At 37.0% G+C, this 14,742-nt stretch overlaps 1 protein-coding gene across 2 annotated transcripts in view; it reads left to right on the top strand.

The window, feature by feature from the left end:
* SLC9A9 (solute carrier family 9 member A9) overlaps positions 1 to 14,742 on the top strand; it is a 602,343-nt gene that overhangs the window by 334,217 nt on the left and 253,384 nt on the right. The window lies entirely within an intron of this gene.

Below are 14,742 nucleotides of genomic sequence, written 5' to 3' on the forward strand. Positions count from 1 at the left end.
TTTTTTAAGGCCTCAACCTTGGAATTCTATTCGGGAAAAAAAAAAAAGCTTGATTCAAAGGAGTGACTGTTTTTTAAGGTTTTTTTTTTTAAAGCAAAATTTTAGGTGTATAGTTTCCCAATGACTTCAATAAGTGTTGCAATTTAAAGAAAATCTCAAGCCAAACTGAATGTATTTTTCCAAATACATCTTTTTGATCCCGCTATTCAGCATCCCAACTGGTTGACCAGAGTTTCCAGATGTCAAGCCTAGCACCCACTTGGGTCATTAAGAAATTATTAAATCTGCTCTGTTGGTCAGCACATGGGGCTCAGGTAGGTGCCAGGACCCCAACTCTGCCCTTCTCCCACTTCCTAGGAGTAAACCCAAACCCAAACCCTGTGTATCAAAATGCCCTGCAGCTTCACATCAGCCAGTGGTCTGCCTGCTAAAAAACTCCCACCATCTGTATCCAAACAGCGCCATTGCCTGACCCTGGAGAGTAGCAGTTCCAGAGCTCTGGGTGAGGCATCCAATGCAGTGAGCTCCAGGAGAGAGCAATTAGCACAGGAATGGATGTGAGACTTCTGGGCAGCCATTCTGAGGAAACCAGTATAAAATATTCACATTGTACAGTCCATCAAACTGCATGGTCACACTTTTTTAACTTTGACCTAGGTGAACAGAGAAATGATTTGTAGCTTTGCTGGGTAGAAGTTACACTTATTTAAAATCATTTTAGAATTTATTTTCAAATTTCGAAAAGCACCAATACATCCTTTTTTATATTCCTTTGACTTCTAGATTTGCCTGATTCATGAAACATTATTATCTTTTAATTATTATAATTACTATAAACTGATCTTGAGTTTCAAAGTATCATCTAATAACTGGATTAATTTTCAGTGTATAAAATGTGAGCTTTCTTCCCATAAACTGTTTTTTAAGTGAAATCTGGGCAAGGTGATTACTATACCCACTTTTTACCATATGAAATCTTTAATAAAAGCATTTGCCATAGCTTTGTAAATTATTCCAACTTGCAAGATATGACTGAATTTATTCATGGATGCTTATGTTGGAAACTGCATTATATTTTAGACAACAGGTTAGGTGGACTAAGCTTAGAAATGTATTGCATTGTAGGAGATACCTACATTATTGTTTTCTGAAAAATGTACATAGAGCTCTTCATAAATGTTCACCTCATTAACAAAGAAATGCCATTTCACTTTAACTACAAAGACCTTTCCCTGACAGAGGCGCATTTGCAACAATGACCTATTTAAATTCTTTCTCTCTCTTTCTCAGACATGTTTTTTAAAATACCCTTATCTCCGAATGATTCTGATATATGATATCTAAAGATGTAGGGTTTTTTTATGGTTATGCATGAGTAACACAACAAAGGTCAGCTTTGCTGTGTTTCGCGTATGGTATGCTCATGTGTCTGACTACTTCATCTATGTGGCCTCACTTACTGCATTTTTCCAGATTTTTGTGACTTCATCTTTTTTGAAGCTTCTTCTGCATTGAATCTATGACTTTTGGAATTATTAATACCTGGCCCAATGTCTTCCAGAAGTCAAAGGATACAAATACTGAATTATTCTGTATGTCTTGAGGTCAGTCTTTATACAACCTCAGCATCTGGGAATTAAGGCAAGTAGGGGGAGAAGAACTAGACGTGGAAGACCTGGGTTCTCAGCCTGGGTCTGCTCATGCATTTGTGGTATGTCCTGGAGCAAGACCCCAGGTCACTGTGAGCCAGGGAATGTCAGCCCCATGAGAGCAGGGACTTGGTCTCATTTGTTAACAGCTATATTGCAATGTCTAGAAATGTGCCCCGCATATGTAGGCCATCACTTTTTATTTGTGGGTGAATAAATGAGTTGCAGTGTTCTCTGTAAAGGCCCAGGCCCCCGTGGGCAGTTAGTGAAAACCTCCATGGGCCCTGCTCCCCTCAGAGCCCCCACAACACGGGATTAAGTTCTCTGAGGGGAGTAACATGGTTCTGTGGGGTTATATAACAAAGGACCCCGACAGAGAACGGGACCTCTTTACACTTCTAGAAACTATTGAGGCCCCAAAGAGTTTTTGTTTGTGTGAATTATATCCAGTAGTGTGCTAGAGCCAGCTGGAACCAGCTCTCTACTCCAGGTTCAGTGGTAGCTTGAAATCTGCCATCATGGGAATATTTACACCATGAATCAGCTTGCACTACAAATCAGGGCTCTCCCTGTCCCCCCAGAGAGCCAGTTGTTAAACATTTAGCAGCATACCACTGATTACATGTATCAATGTTTATCATATTAGAAATTTAAAATGAGGATTTTAGAAATATTTAGTAATTTATTTTAAAATAATGATAAATCCATTGCGTGTTAACATAAATCACACTTTCTATTTTTGCAAATTTCCTTGATTTCTGGTTTAATGGAAGGCAGCTAGATTCTCAGATTTGCTTCTGCATTCAATCCATTGTGATTATCACACATTATGTAGCCTCTGGAAACCTCCATTGTATACTCAGGATAGAATGAGAATGAACAAAGCAAAGGATGTCTTAGTAACAGTTTGAAAATCATGTTGACCTCATGAACTATCTGAAAGAGTCTCATGGAGTCTCAGAGGTCAATAAGTCATACTTTGAGAACCATCCCTACACGTAAGTTTCTTTCCTTTTACTTTTTATCTTTTTTTGTTTGTTTTTAGCTTTTTAAACTTACTACGTCATGGGCCATGATATTGACCTATTTCATTAAAATGAGACTCATACATGTTAAATAACAATTACCTAGATTATTTGGTCTTATTTTTCCTAATGTTTATCTTAATTTACACCCACATATTGTATTATACAACAAGTAAGAAAATTAAGAGGACATGAGAAGGAACTCAGTGAAGATTTGTGTAGACTGCCTTCTTCCTAAAGGTTTTTGAGACAAACTTCCTATACATTATGTCTTATTTGATTTAGTGCTGCTTCCAGCAGGAAGATGTACTCTGTGATAGCTCATGGTTTTAGCTTCTTCTCTCCCTCATGTGAATCCCTATCTTCAAAGACATGAAAAGATGCCCTACCACTGCTTTGAGATGAATTCAAATAAATAAAATTCAGCTGTATTCACCAGGGTCCCTAGAGGCTTATAAATGAAGATCAGGATAAAGGAAATTTGGGGATGTGGTTTGCTTTCCTTGCCAGGGGAGCATTTGAAATCTCAAGAGCTAAGTAAGGCCAAAATGCTCAAGAGGAGGCATGAGTTGATGTATCGAATTCACTCATAAACGGGGGTAATGATAGCTTCTACTTCATGGCACCAGAATCTATAAAAGTACTCACCAAGTAGCATTGTTGAATGAATAGTGTTGTGAAGATTAAATGAGTTTTCATGCATTAGTTTTTACAGAGTGTTGTGGCTCATAATGAGCACTATATGCAAGTAAGTTTTGTTTCAGTTATTTTGTTGTGTTTTTTCTGAGTGCCGGAATTAGGACTGACAATCATGTCTTCCAGTTTAAGCTTCTTATCTATAATGAGATTATTTTATTCCATGAAATAAAACATGAAATGCTAAAAGGAGATAAGTTGACAGAGGCAAACCCTGACTCATACTATGGCAATTTTTCAATGAATTCAGTTAGAGTAGCTACCAATATGACACTGGTTAAATCAGAAACTCTCATCTTGACAGAACAGTGAGAAGCCAGATACAACCCTTATCAGTTGTCTGATTTTGTCTCTTTTTTCTTCATGTTGCAAAAACTATTTGAATAGGGTTTTTTTTTTTTTTTTTTTTTTTTCAGATTTCTGATGGACTTGAGATAATGCATGCACACTTTTCCATTTGGTCAAGGTTTTTCGTTACTAACTGTATTAGTCTGTTTTCACACTGCTGATAAAGACATACCCAACACTGGGTAATTTATAATAAAGGAAAAGAGATTTAATGAACTCGCAGCTCCACGTGGCTAGGGAGGCCTTACAATCATGGCAGAAGGCAAAAGGCAAGTCTTACACTGTGGCAGGCAGGAGAGAGAATGAGAGCCAAGTGAAAGGGAGTTCCCTTTATAAAACCATCAGCTCTCGTGAGACTTATTCACTACCAGAAGAACAGTATGGGGGAAACAGCCCCCATGATTCAATTATCTCCCACTGGGTCCCTCCCACAATATGTGGGAATTATGGGAGCTTCAATACAAGATGAGATTTGTGTGGGGACACAGCCACACTATATCACTAAGTAATTATCACTTGAATATTTTATTAAGCATGATAATTCATTTGCTTATAGCCACTTGTTAGCCACAGCCCTCTAAACTCGAAGGGAGGTATCCCTTTCCTTCCCTCAGTGCAGTGCATGCTACAAAATAAATGCAGGCTTCAATAAGCCAAACCTAAAATTGGATGGTAGGTTGCTTTCTCAGGGTTCTAATAACAGGTGGTGCACAGGTTAGACTCCAAGCAAGCACAACCCCAGTTTCCTCATTCTCATTCCTCCCTCCTAGAGTCATAGGACTGACTTCTGTTCTTCTCATCTGAAATTCAGAAACAAAATAGGGCACTCCTTTGATAGACTTTTTATTTTCTAAATTTGCTAGAAATTCAGCATCAGATACAGTGTCCAATTTTCCTAATCTATTTTTCAATTCTTTGTAGTGTACATATCAATGACTTTATAAAATATTAATAAGTACTATGTACATTTATATAAATATAAAACATTTAACAAAATACTCTGGTATCTAACTCTCTCCCTAGAAGCCAGTAATCATTGATGGGTTACTGAGTCCTTGGAATTGAAAACTATGACTTCTATTCTCTTCCCTTTGTTACAGTTCTTCTCAAGTTTTCTTGAGTACAAATCCCTGCTCTCATGTGTTCAGTTCACCTGGTATATAAAACCATCCAACAAAACAGTGTTGAATCCTTCCAAAATCCACTGGCAAATACTTTCATGGGATGACATCCCCTAAACAAAACTTCATAATGCCCTTGTTTTATCCAAACCCCCAGAGAGGATTACATATCAAAGAATTTAAAATGTTTTAATAGAACTGAGACCAAAATGCTTTGTATGAATTAAGAAATCCTTTGGGTCTTTTCCAAAAGCCAAAGTGAACTTGGACGTTTTCTCTCTCCTGTGTTTTTATAAAAACATTTTAAAAGTTGAATTTGTGTTTTCTTAGCTATCTCAGTATTGTGGTTCTGATCATAAGATGTTGACTTCCTCCCAGAGGGGCATTTCCCACTCTGAAATTAGCTGCTGCATTTTCTGCTCGAGAGGCTTGACTGCATCTCTACCCTCAAGCACCTTAGCTCACCCCGCAGTTGTTGGCACAGGGTGACTCAGTCTCCTCATCTGCAGCTTGGTCTCCTCCCACATGGCCCCGGCACTGTCTTTCTCATCCATAAGATAAACATGTTCTCCTTTAGACTTATTTCCTTCTCTTTAGAGTTAATGCTCTTGATGGCTTCACATTTCCACTATTTCATATTGTTGGTTCTCCTAACTTATGAGTCATGAAGATCAATCAAAGTAAAGATAATAAACTCCTGATCTATCAGATAGTCTGATGCCTGGCACAGAGTAAGTGCCTAAGATATATTTGTATATTTGTCACACTTTTTTTTTTTTTTTTTACTTTTGAGCTAGAAGGACAAAAATACCCAGACGTAAGTTAATGTATAGAGGGTGGCTTATTCTCCTTTGCCTTCTTCCAGGACTTTTTACTGGAAATTGCAGCTATGAAATTGCATATGAAATTGCAACTATTTGATAGTTCACCTTATAGAAAAGGTAATTTTGTGTGATTCCGCTGTTTTCGTGGGGCTAAGAAGCTTGATGTTCTGTTTACAAAGAGTTCCCACCCTCACAGAGTTGTTCATAGGGTTGTGGGGTTACCAACTACTACTGGGATATAGAACTTTCAGTGCTAAAACGGGAAAAGATCACGACAAACTTAGATTCGTTGATCACCCGCTTATCACACTGCAGTCCAATTCTGCCTTCTGTGCTTTCTTATTTCCTAAATGTGTAAAGGAAAAAATTTCTAAACTCACCATAATAAAGTGGTAATAGGTAAGATTTATTGAGGGCCTATCATGTACAGACAACTGAGTTAATTGGTTTAATCTTTCCAATAATTCTGAATTCTTCTAATAATTCTTAATTCCAACAATAATTCTTACCTCCATTTTCCTGGTCACTAAAAGAAGGCACAGAAAAGCAAAGTAACCTGACTGAGGTCACAGAGCCTACAGTGGTGGAGGAAAGAACTGAACACGGGAATCTGAGTCCAAAATAAGTCTAAAAGAGGGATGTCCACTTTTCTCTACACTGAGTAACTGTCATTCCTACAAAGCCTGCCTATGGAAGTGGTTCCTGGAGGAAAAGACATGGAAATGATTTTCTCCATTTCTCTCTGACTTTGAGTCTTCTTCCTTCTCCTCCAACTCCTACTCTCCAAAGATCTACTTTCAGTTACAGCCAATTAGCCTTGGCTGTACCACAATCCAGCCTAGCCTGGTAACAATGCCTCTTAACTTGTTCCAAGTGCACACTACCCAGTTCTTGACATCAAGTGCCTTGCTCTGTCCTACTAATCCTGCCTCTTACCTCTACCTGGACCACTGCTTCCTGCAAAGCAGTCTTCTCTGTAGTCCTTATAGCCCTTTGTTTGTGCCCCACGGCTGAGGTGCTGAGGGAAGAAGGGTTAAACATTGGGAGGGATGTGGACCTATTGCTAAGTCTCGGAGAGTCTTGAGTCTTGAATGTGGTGCTAAGCAGTTTGGCTTTTATTCAGTAGACAGGAAGGAGCCAACCAAGATTTACAAGCAATGGCATGAGCACATCTGTGTTTTAGAAAGATAAAATATAAGATGGACTGGAGCAGGGAGTCTATAGGAATATCTTTATTATATGAGACCTGACAAATTTTGACACAGTGCCACTAAGCACATACTGTGTGGCACCAAGACAACTAGTCAATTGACAAACTCAACCTCATGAAGTTCCTTCAGCCTTGTACTACTGTTATCTAATTTTTACTCTCCGGAACCAATAGAAAATTCTAATAATAAAAAATACAAGTGGTCAAGTTTTGTCACGTGTCAATAAAACACTTTAACCATATTAGAGCCTACTGTGCTTCAGTATGACTAATGTGTTCAGTTAAAATGCTAAAGTTTATGAATCTTACAGTAAAGCTTGAAGAAGACCAGTGGAAATACATTACATGCTATCTGTGAAAAATGGTAAAAATAAAAAGCTAAACTGAAAATATTGAATCTTTGAGAGAGAACTGCAGGCACCAAAATGTGCTATCATCTCATCACTGTTCTCTATAGGCTTGTGGATTCCAAGTCATATATGTCTAAAACCGCATAGAGGGTGTTTCAGAACTGGAGATGTAAAAAACTTACTTTAAAATAAGAAAAGAGCTTTCCAATAACCCTAGTCCTTCTCACAGGGCAGATCTGCTTTAAAAATGTCACACTTATCTATATATAGTCCATAGTTCCCCAGGGGTGCCTAAGCCCCTTACCCCACAAGAAGCTTGATATATATTTCAACATACAGAATAACATATACTTTGCCCTAAGACTTCCTGTTATGCTTGCTAAGTTCAGGATCCTCACAATGGCTGCGAACTCCTAATATTTCAAAGACTGTCTACATTAATATCTTTCAAAGCCTCAAACCCTGGCAAGGAACGAAAATTGTTTTTGAATCGGCTTCAAGAATTAATATTAGAGAATAGGAGGTTTCTCCTCTCAGCAAATTGAAGCTGAATAAATTGTTCTCTGTCTCCTTAGAAATGGAATTGGTTGCTCGAGGTGAGCTCTGCTGTGAGGAGGCAGGATGCAGCAGCACTGTGAGGGATGATGGGAGGGACAATGTGGAGGGCAGGATGGGGCCTTTCTTCTCTTAAATTATGGGCAGGTCTGTTTCTTTAAACCTGGTATAGATGCTAAAATGTAGGAAAAAAGTACATTAGCTTGGAGTTGCATTAAAAATAGCTGGAATTGCTGGGCTATTACCACCTCTTTTCTTGTATTACCAAATGCCCGCAAAGCAGCCTGCCCCTAAGCATTCTTCGGCAGCCATTCATGTCCTCATGGCTCTGACACACATGAATTGAAACTTCCATGTGCAGAGATGCAGATGGCTCCATTCTTTGGGAGGAGAAAACAAACTCTGAAGACTTTCTTTTGGTGCTTCTAGTCATCTGCTTTGCCCACTGTCTTCCCCAAACAAGAAGATATGACTGTGGTTTGAGGGTTTAGCTTCCCCTGTGGATTTAAAAGACCCAGACATCACAGCTACTGGCCAAAAGATTTCAGTGATAGCTTTGATTTAGTTATATCTTTCTGTTTATAAAAATGACATTATTGCATACTCTATTGATAAATGTAAAACAGAATAATAAGACTCAAGGCAACCGAAGGTAACCAATGTAACTGCTAATATTTTGACATTTTTTTCTTCCAGTCTTTTCTAGCTATTTTCATTTATCAAGAATAAACTATATATGTACAATTTTGAATCCTGTGCTGTCTGCTTGACAGTTATAACTAAGAATTTCCCCATCAATTTTAATTTCTCTTTTTTCTTTTGTCATTATTGGTCAAATAAATGTAACTAGATATCATTTACTTTTCTTCTCTCACAACCTGTGGATGTTGATTATTTCATTCTTTCCTGTTTACGCATAAATTTAAATCAGATTCCACAAAAACTCACTGACATTATCTAAGTGAAGAGGCATGTTTGAAAGGGATAACATGTTCCTTGGTACTCACAGACTCAGAAATATGCTGCAAGGTTGTGATGACGTTTGAATGCTATTTCCAGAGTAAATGATGAAATACTCCCCCAGGAAACACACGGAGCAAAGAGCAACTTGTGGGGTGATTGGGAAGGTGAGACTCATATGCTACCTCCACTTTCTGGAGAAAGTATCAGTCACTAGGCTGACAGAGCCAGATTGGAGTCTGCACTTGCCACTTAGTTGCTGTGTGACCTTGAATATGCCACTTAACTTTCCTAAGCCACAGAGGCTTCATCTGCAAAATGGATTAGATAGTATCTACCTCACACAGGGATATCATTTGGCATATTATCAATGCTTACAGAAGCTTCGTCCTCACTGTTCACAATGAGGTCTTTTCATAGTTGATCTGTATTAATTTCAATGATAATTTATTTTAAAAAGAGAAATAACTTTTAACATAAGTCTAAAAAAGATAAGAACTAGTTCTTAAATTAACTTCATCCTCCTTTGGCTAGTATTTTTTACATAGGTAACCGATATTTTGTCTAGGCTATTTCTTTTGACATCTATATAGCATTCAATATGTTTTGTTCATTGTCTTAGTCCATTTTTCATTGCAATAACAGAATACTTGAGACTGAATAATTTATAAGGGAAGGACTTTTTTTAGCTCATGATTCTAGAGGCTGGGAGGGCCAAGATCAGGCAGCCATCTTTGGCTAGCTTCTGATGAGGGCTTCATGCTATGGCATCATAACGTAGCAGAAAAGCAGAAGGAGAAATAGACATGCACAACGAGGCAAAACAGGAGAGGCAGCTTCACTTTATTACAACCGATTCCCATGAGAACTAACCCAGTCTTGAAAAACAGACATTAATCCATTTTAATCACTTTGTAAAGTCACTGCCTTTCAAAACTGTGTCACTGGGAACCAAGCCTCAACATAAGTTTTGGTGGGGACAAACCATATTCAAATCATAGCTTCATCTTGATAGAGATGTAGACTCTTAAGAAATCTAACTCTTAAGAAATCATAATGACAGGGGCTCTGGAAAGTCCAAATGATTTAGTGTAGATTAAATTATAGGGCCTCATTTCAAAAAAATATGCGTAAGCTGATTTTATTACTGTCAAACATTTTCAAAATGGCCATTGACATATAAAAAAGAAAATGTAGTCATGGCACGATCTTCTCTGTTTATTAAAGCTGATCTGTTTCTCTCTCTGCATCTTCTCTGTTCTCATCTCTCTCTGGTCATATTCACTGACCATCTTGCCCTCAGCTTGACAGAGACAACTGAGGTCATCAGTTGGATAAGAAGTCTATTAACCTTGATCTCCCATCTCAGTTCAGCCTCTATCTCTTTCCTCTTCTATCTCAGCAGAGTCTTGGATCTCAGTGAGTTGGGTCATCCTCTCCATCCCCCACCCCTTGTATTTGTATCTTCAGGCTCCTAGATTTCTCTTGTTTTTTTATCTTCAGTGTAGCATTTTTTATTGTAGATAATAGGAGCATTCTTCAAAACCCCTCTCTTCATTTGATTTCTCTGAAACACCCAGCCCTTTCTTGATCTTCCTTCTACATTCTGGTCTTCCTTTCTCAGTCTTCTATCTGACCTACTAAGGCATTAAAGTCTGCATTCAGAAAGGATCCCAGAATCCTGTTCTTTCAGCATGTCAGAAAATAACAGTACCGTTAGATATCATTGTTTGACTTAGGTGGAAGAGACATTTATATTCAATTCTTTCTTCTTTTTATATAGCTTATGTGGCAGACTTAAAAATAAATATGTGTACCATCAATATTTTGTTACATTTTTATTGCCTACTTACCTCACGTATAGAAAATATTCACAATATTGTCATGATTTATTGTCTTCCAATGATTAATAATTGGGAATCCCTATGGGCTTGACATTAAGAGGATTGTGGAAAAATATGATGATAATGATTACCCTTCATTGATCCGTTCATGTTTGCCAGAAAGGGAAATATGTAACAAGTTTGCACAGTAGGTATTAAATTCTCCAATTTTACATAAAATGACGTTGGGACTTCAAGTTCACAAGTTCACACAGCATACAACCAAAGAGCTGGGATTCATGCTGTGTCTTCCCACCTCAACACTTTCTTTACATGACTTAACACTAAGTACAACAGATCTTAACAGGTACAAGTTATGAGGAGGAGTGATTACTATGATTAGCTTGAACTTTTGATAAAACTATATAATTGTTTTTATTTATTGATTTTTTTCTGAAATTAACAAAAATATGAAGTTCTTCAGGGTTTTGGAGTTTTGTAAAAGACAAAAAGTTATTTCTGAACACATTTTTCATTTCAATGTACAAGTTGATTTCTTCCTGCCTTATAAAATCATACACTTTGAAAGCAAAGCTAAGCATTGTTTGGTAAAAATAATAACAATAATTTATTCAAACAAGTTCAATGCTGGCCTTTTGTTAGTCACTCCCAAGACAAATGGACTAGGGATTTTTATATGATTCTGGAGGTGCTAAAGCTCTCTCTCCCTGACAGCTCATTAATTATTGACATTTTCTCTTTTTCTCCCCCATGGGATTCTGGGACTGGAAGAGACCTTGTTATATCGTTCCCATATGAAAATAAGCAATGACCTGGGACCCAAATGAAATCAGGGAAGGCCTAATGAGAATCAGGAGGTACATGTAATGAGAGGCAGGCAGTGGGCCTAATGATACACTTAGCAGACTTTGTCTCTTCTTTCTATTAACCTTTCTTTCTTTTTCAGGGTAATGATTTAGGGTGTGTTTCATTGGAATTTTTAGCATATTTCCTCTTACAGTTTTTTACATTTTTATAGGTGTCTAGTGTACTGATTATAATAGCATGAGGAGGCAAGGTTGCGTCTTAGTATAGGTAGATACAAGGACTGATGTTAAGGTGCAAAGGGAAGTCTTTAGTAGGTCTGGCTGTTTTCCTGCCGCCCTGAAAATGCCCAATCTTTTGTGATCTTGGAACCTGGTTTATTTATATTTGGTGGGAATACTAGATGCTACAGATCTTGCTCCTAGATCAGGGAAGATGAGATGATAGGGGATGCCAAGTGACAACTCATGAAGTGATAGTATGTTGTGAAGGTGCAGTCTGTGACAGTTTCTAGAATCAATGGAAAAAGAGCTGGGATCAACTAAATGCCTGTCGTGAGCATAGGAAGGAAAAATTGTGGTGGCCATATTAGATTTTGGCTATTTCTGTGTAAAAAGACCATAAATCCTTGAAGACAAGAACTGTGTATCTTGGCACAAGGTAGATAGTCAACTAATATTTAGAAATAAATAGGGATTGAATTAAAGGGGTAAAAATAATGGTTTTAAACTCTTTTCAAGTCTGATTTTTGGGATATATTTGTTTGATAAATAGTTCTTAAATGTGAACAACTGTATCTACAATATCTCAGAAAGTATTGGTATGTTCTAGATGGAGAAGATGTATTCCTAAGAAATTTAAACCTCCAGTTTGACTATGAGGTTTGTGGTTTAAGTTTATTTTGCTATGAGGTCAAGAGACTCAAACTGAAAAATCAATTTAAAACATAATCTTAGGTTGAAAGTACTCTTGGAACAACTGGCTAAAACACAGTTAAAAAGCATCTTTGGAAGATGACACTCTCAGCCCAGAGCACAAAGATGTCACCTTCACTAAAGCCCCACCAACACGAGCTCACAATCCAAAATCTAAAATCTACAAAGAAACAAATCATTGAGAGACAGCAGAGTGGCAAACAACAGAATTAGACCTCAAGATTTGTATATAATATAATAACTAAAGATTATAAAGTTTTTATATATATACTTAAAATAAAGAAATTAAAGATGAAAACAAAAACATAAGAAACAAATTATTAAAATAAAGAGCAAATAGATTGAAGGAATTTGAGTACTTATAAGGGGTATTAAGAGTAATCTACCCAAGCAAAATGCATGTATAATAATAGAATGTATAACTTTCTACACAGTGGAGACAAAAAAGAAAAAATCAATACAAAAGGCAGGAAATGGAAGCAGCAACAAATATAAAAGTGTACAAAAAGGCAGAGTAATTTGAAAGCATGTGGTAGAAATAAATTCAAATATATCAATAGTAAACAAAATTATAAATGAATTAAACTCATGCATCAAAAGCGAAAGACTGTAGATTTTACTTTTTGAACTTGTTATTGAATTATACATGAAGGAAAGTGCATATATGTATGGAACTTAATGAATTTTTACAAACTGAACTCAACTGTGTAACCAGCATCCAGATCACAAAGGATATTACCAGCAACCTCAGAAGCCCCCTTCATGCCCCTTTCAGTGACCCCTTCCTTCTTCCTGAAAAAGGGTAGCTACTATCTTGACTCTATAAGTATAGATTAGTTTTCATTTATTTACCTAGATTTGATTAAAGATTTAAATATGAAAAACAAAAATCATAAGATGTTTAGAAGAGAGAGTTTATCATTTCAGTTTGGAAAGAATTCTAAAGCACAAAAAATTGTAAGAGATTGGCCAATTTGACTACCTTAAAATAAAGAACTTTTGTTCATCAAAATACATTTTTAAAACAATATAAATTCTAGTCACAAACAGTAGAAAGAGTTGCCATTTGACATATAACTATCAAAGGATCAGTGTCCAGAATAAGGAATTCCTTCAATTTGATAAGAGATAAGCTACCCATTAATTTAAAAATCAGCAAAATAAATGAGCAGGTGTTTCATAGGAGAGGAAATCTCAATGACCATCAGTATATCATAAAATGTTCAACATCAGTGGTCATGTGGGGAGTTCAAATTAAACCACAACAACTAGATTAGGAAAAATGAAATATATAGTACAAGGTTCAGAGCACAAACTGGAGTCAGACTAGCTGGGTTCATATCCCAGATCCATATACTAGTTTTGTGCTCTTGGGCAAGTCACTGCACTTCTTTGGGCTTTTGTTTTCTCATCTATAAAGTGAGGTTAATGATTCTTCCTACCTAATGGAATTATTGTGATAATTAAATGAGTTATGATGTGTAGAGTATTACAACAGGACCTGGCATGTTATAAGATCTATTTGTTAACTATCTTCATGAGTTTGGGCTGCTATAACAGAATACCACTGGGTGGTTTAAACAACATCTTTGTCTTACATTTCTATACTCTAAATCCAAGATCCAAGTACTGGTAGATTTGTACCTGGCGAGGGCTTACTTCCTGGTTTGCAGGTAGCTACCTTGTTGCTGTATCCTCACATGATGGACAGAGGAGAGGTCTCTCTCAAGTCTATTCTTATTAGGACACTAATCTCATCATAGGGGCTTTGTCTCATGATCTCATTCAAATTTAATTTCTTCTCCCCACAAATGAATACCATCACAGTAGAGATTAGTGAGTGCTTCAACATACGAATTTGAGGGAGACACAAACATCAGTCCATAGCACTATATTAGCAATTATGACTATGGGATGCCCTCGGATTTCTTCTGTTTTCTGTCTATACTCATTTCCTAGATGATCTGATTTAGACTCATAAATTTAAATACCACTTATTTACTGATAGTTTCCAAATATACATTTCCAGCCTGAAGTCATCTCCAAATCTGTAGTCTTGCATATCCATTTGCCTTCTCTATCTATTATGCATCTTAAATTTCACATGTCCAAAATTGGCTCCCCCTTTCCTCCCTATTCACTCACCCAAAAACCCATTCAAGCATTAACTTCCTCATTAGAAGCAATTCTATTCTTCCATTTGTTCAGGCCAAAAATGCAGATGCCATATTTGATTTCTTTCTCTTATATCCCAACTTTGGTCCTTCAAAAAATCCTCTCACCTCTCTCTACTTTCAAAATATATACAGAATTGTGTCTCTTCTCAGTAGCCCTATTGCCCCCATGCTGGTCCAGGCCACTAACATCTTCCACGTGGACTATGACAATAACCTTCTAACCAGCTTTTCTACTTCAGCCCTG

This window comes from Rhinopithecus roxellana, chromosome 1, assembly GCF_007565055.1.
Source record: "Rhinopithecus roxellana isolate Shanxi Qingling chromosome 1, ASM756505v1, whole genome shotgun sequence".
NCBI classification, from domain to species: domain Eukaryota; kingdom Metazoa; phylum Chordata; class Mammalia; order Primates; family Cercopithecidae; genus Rhinopithecus; species Rhinopithecus roxellana.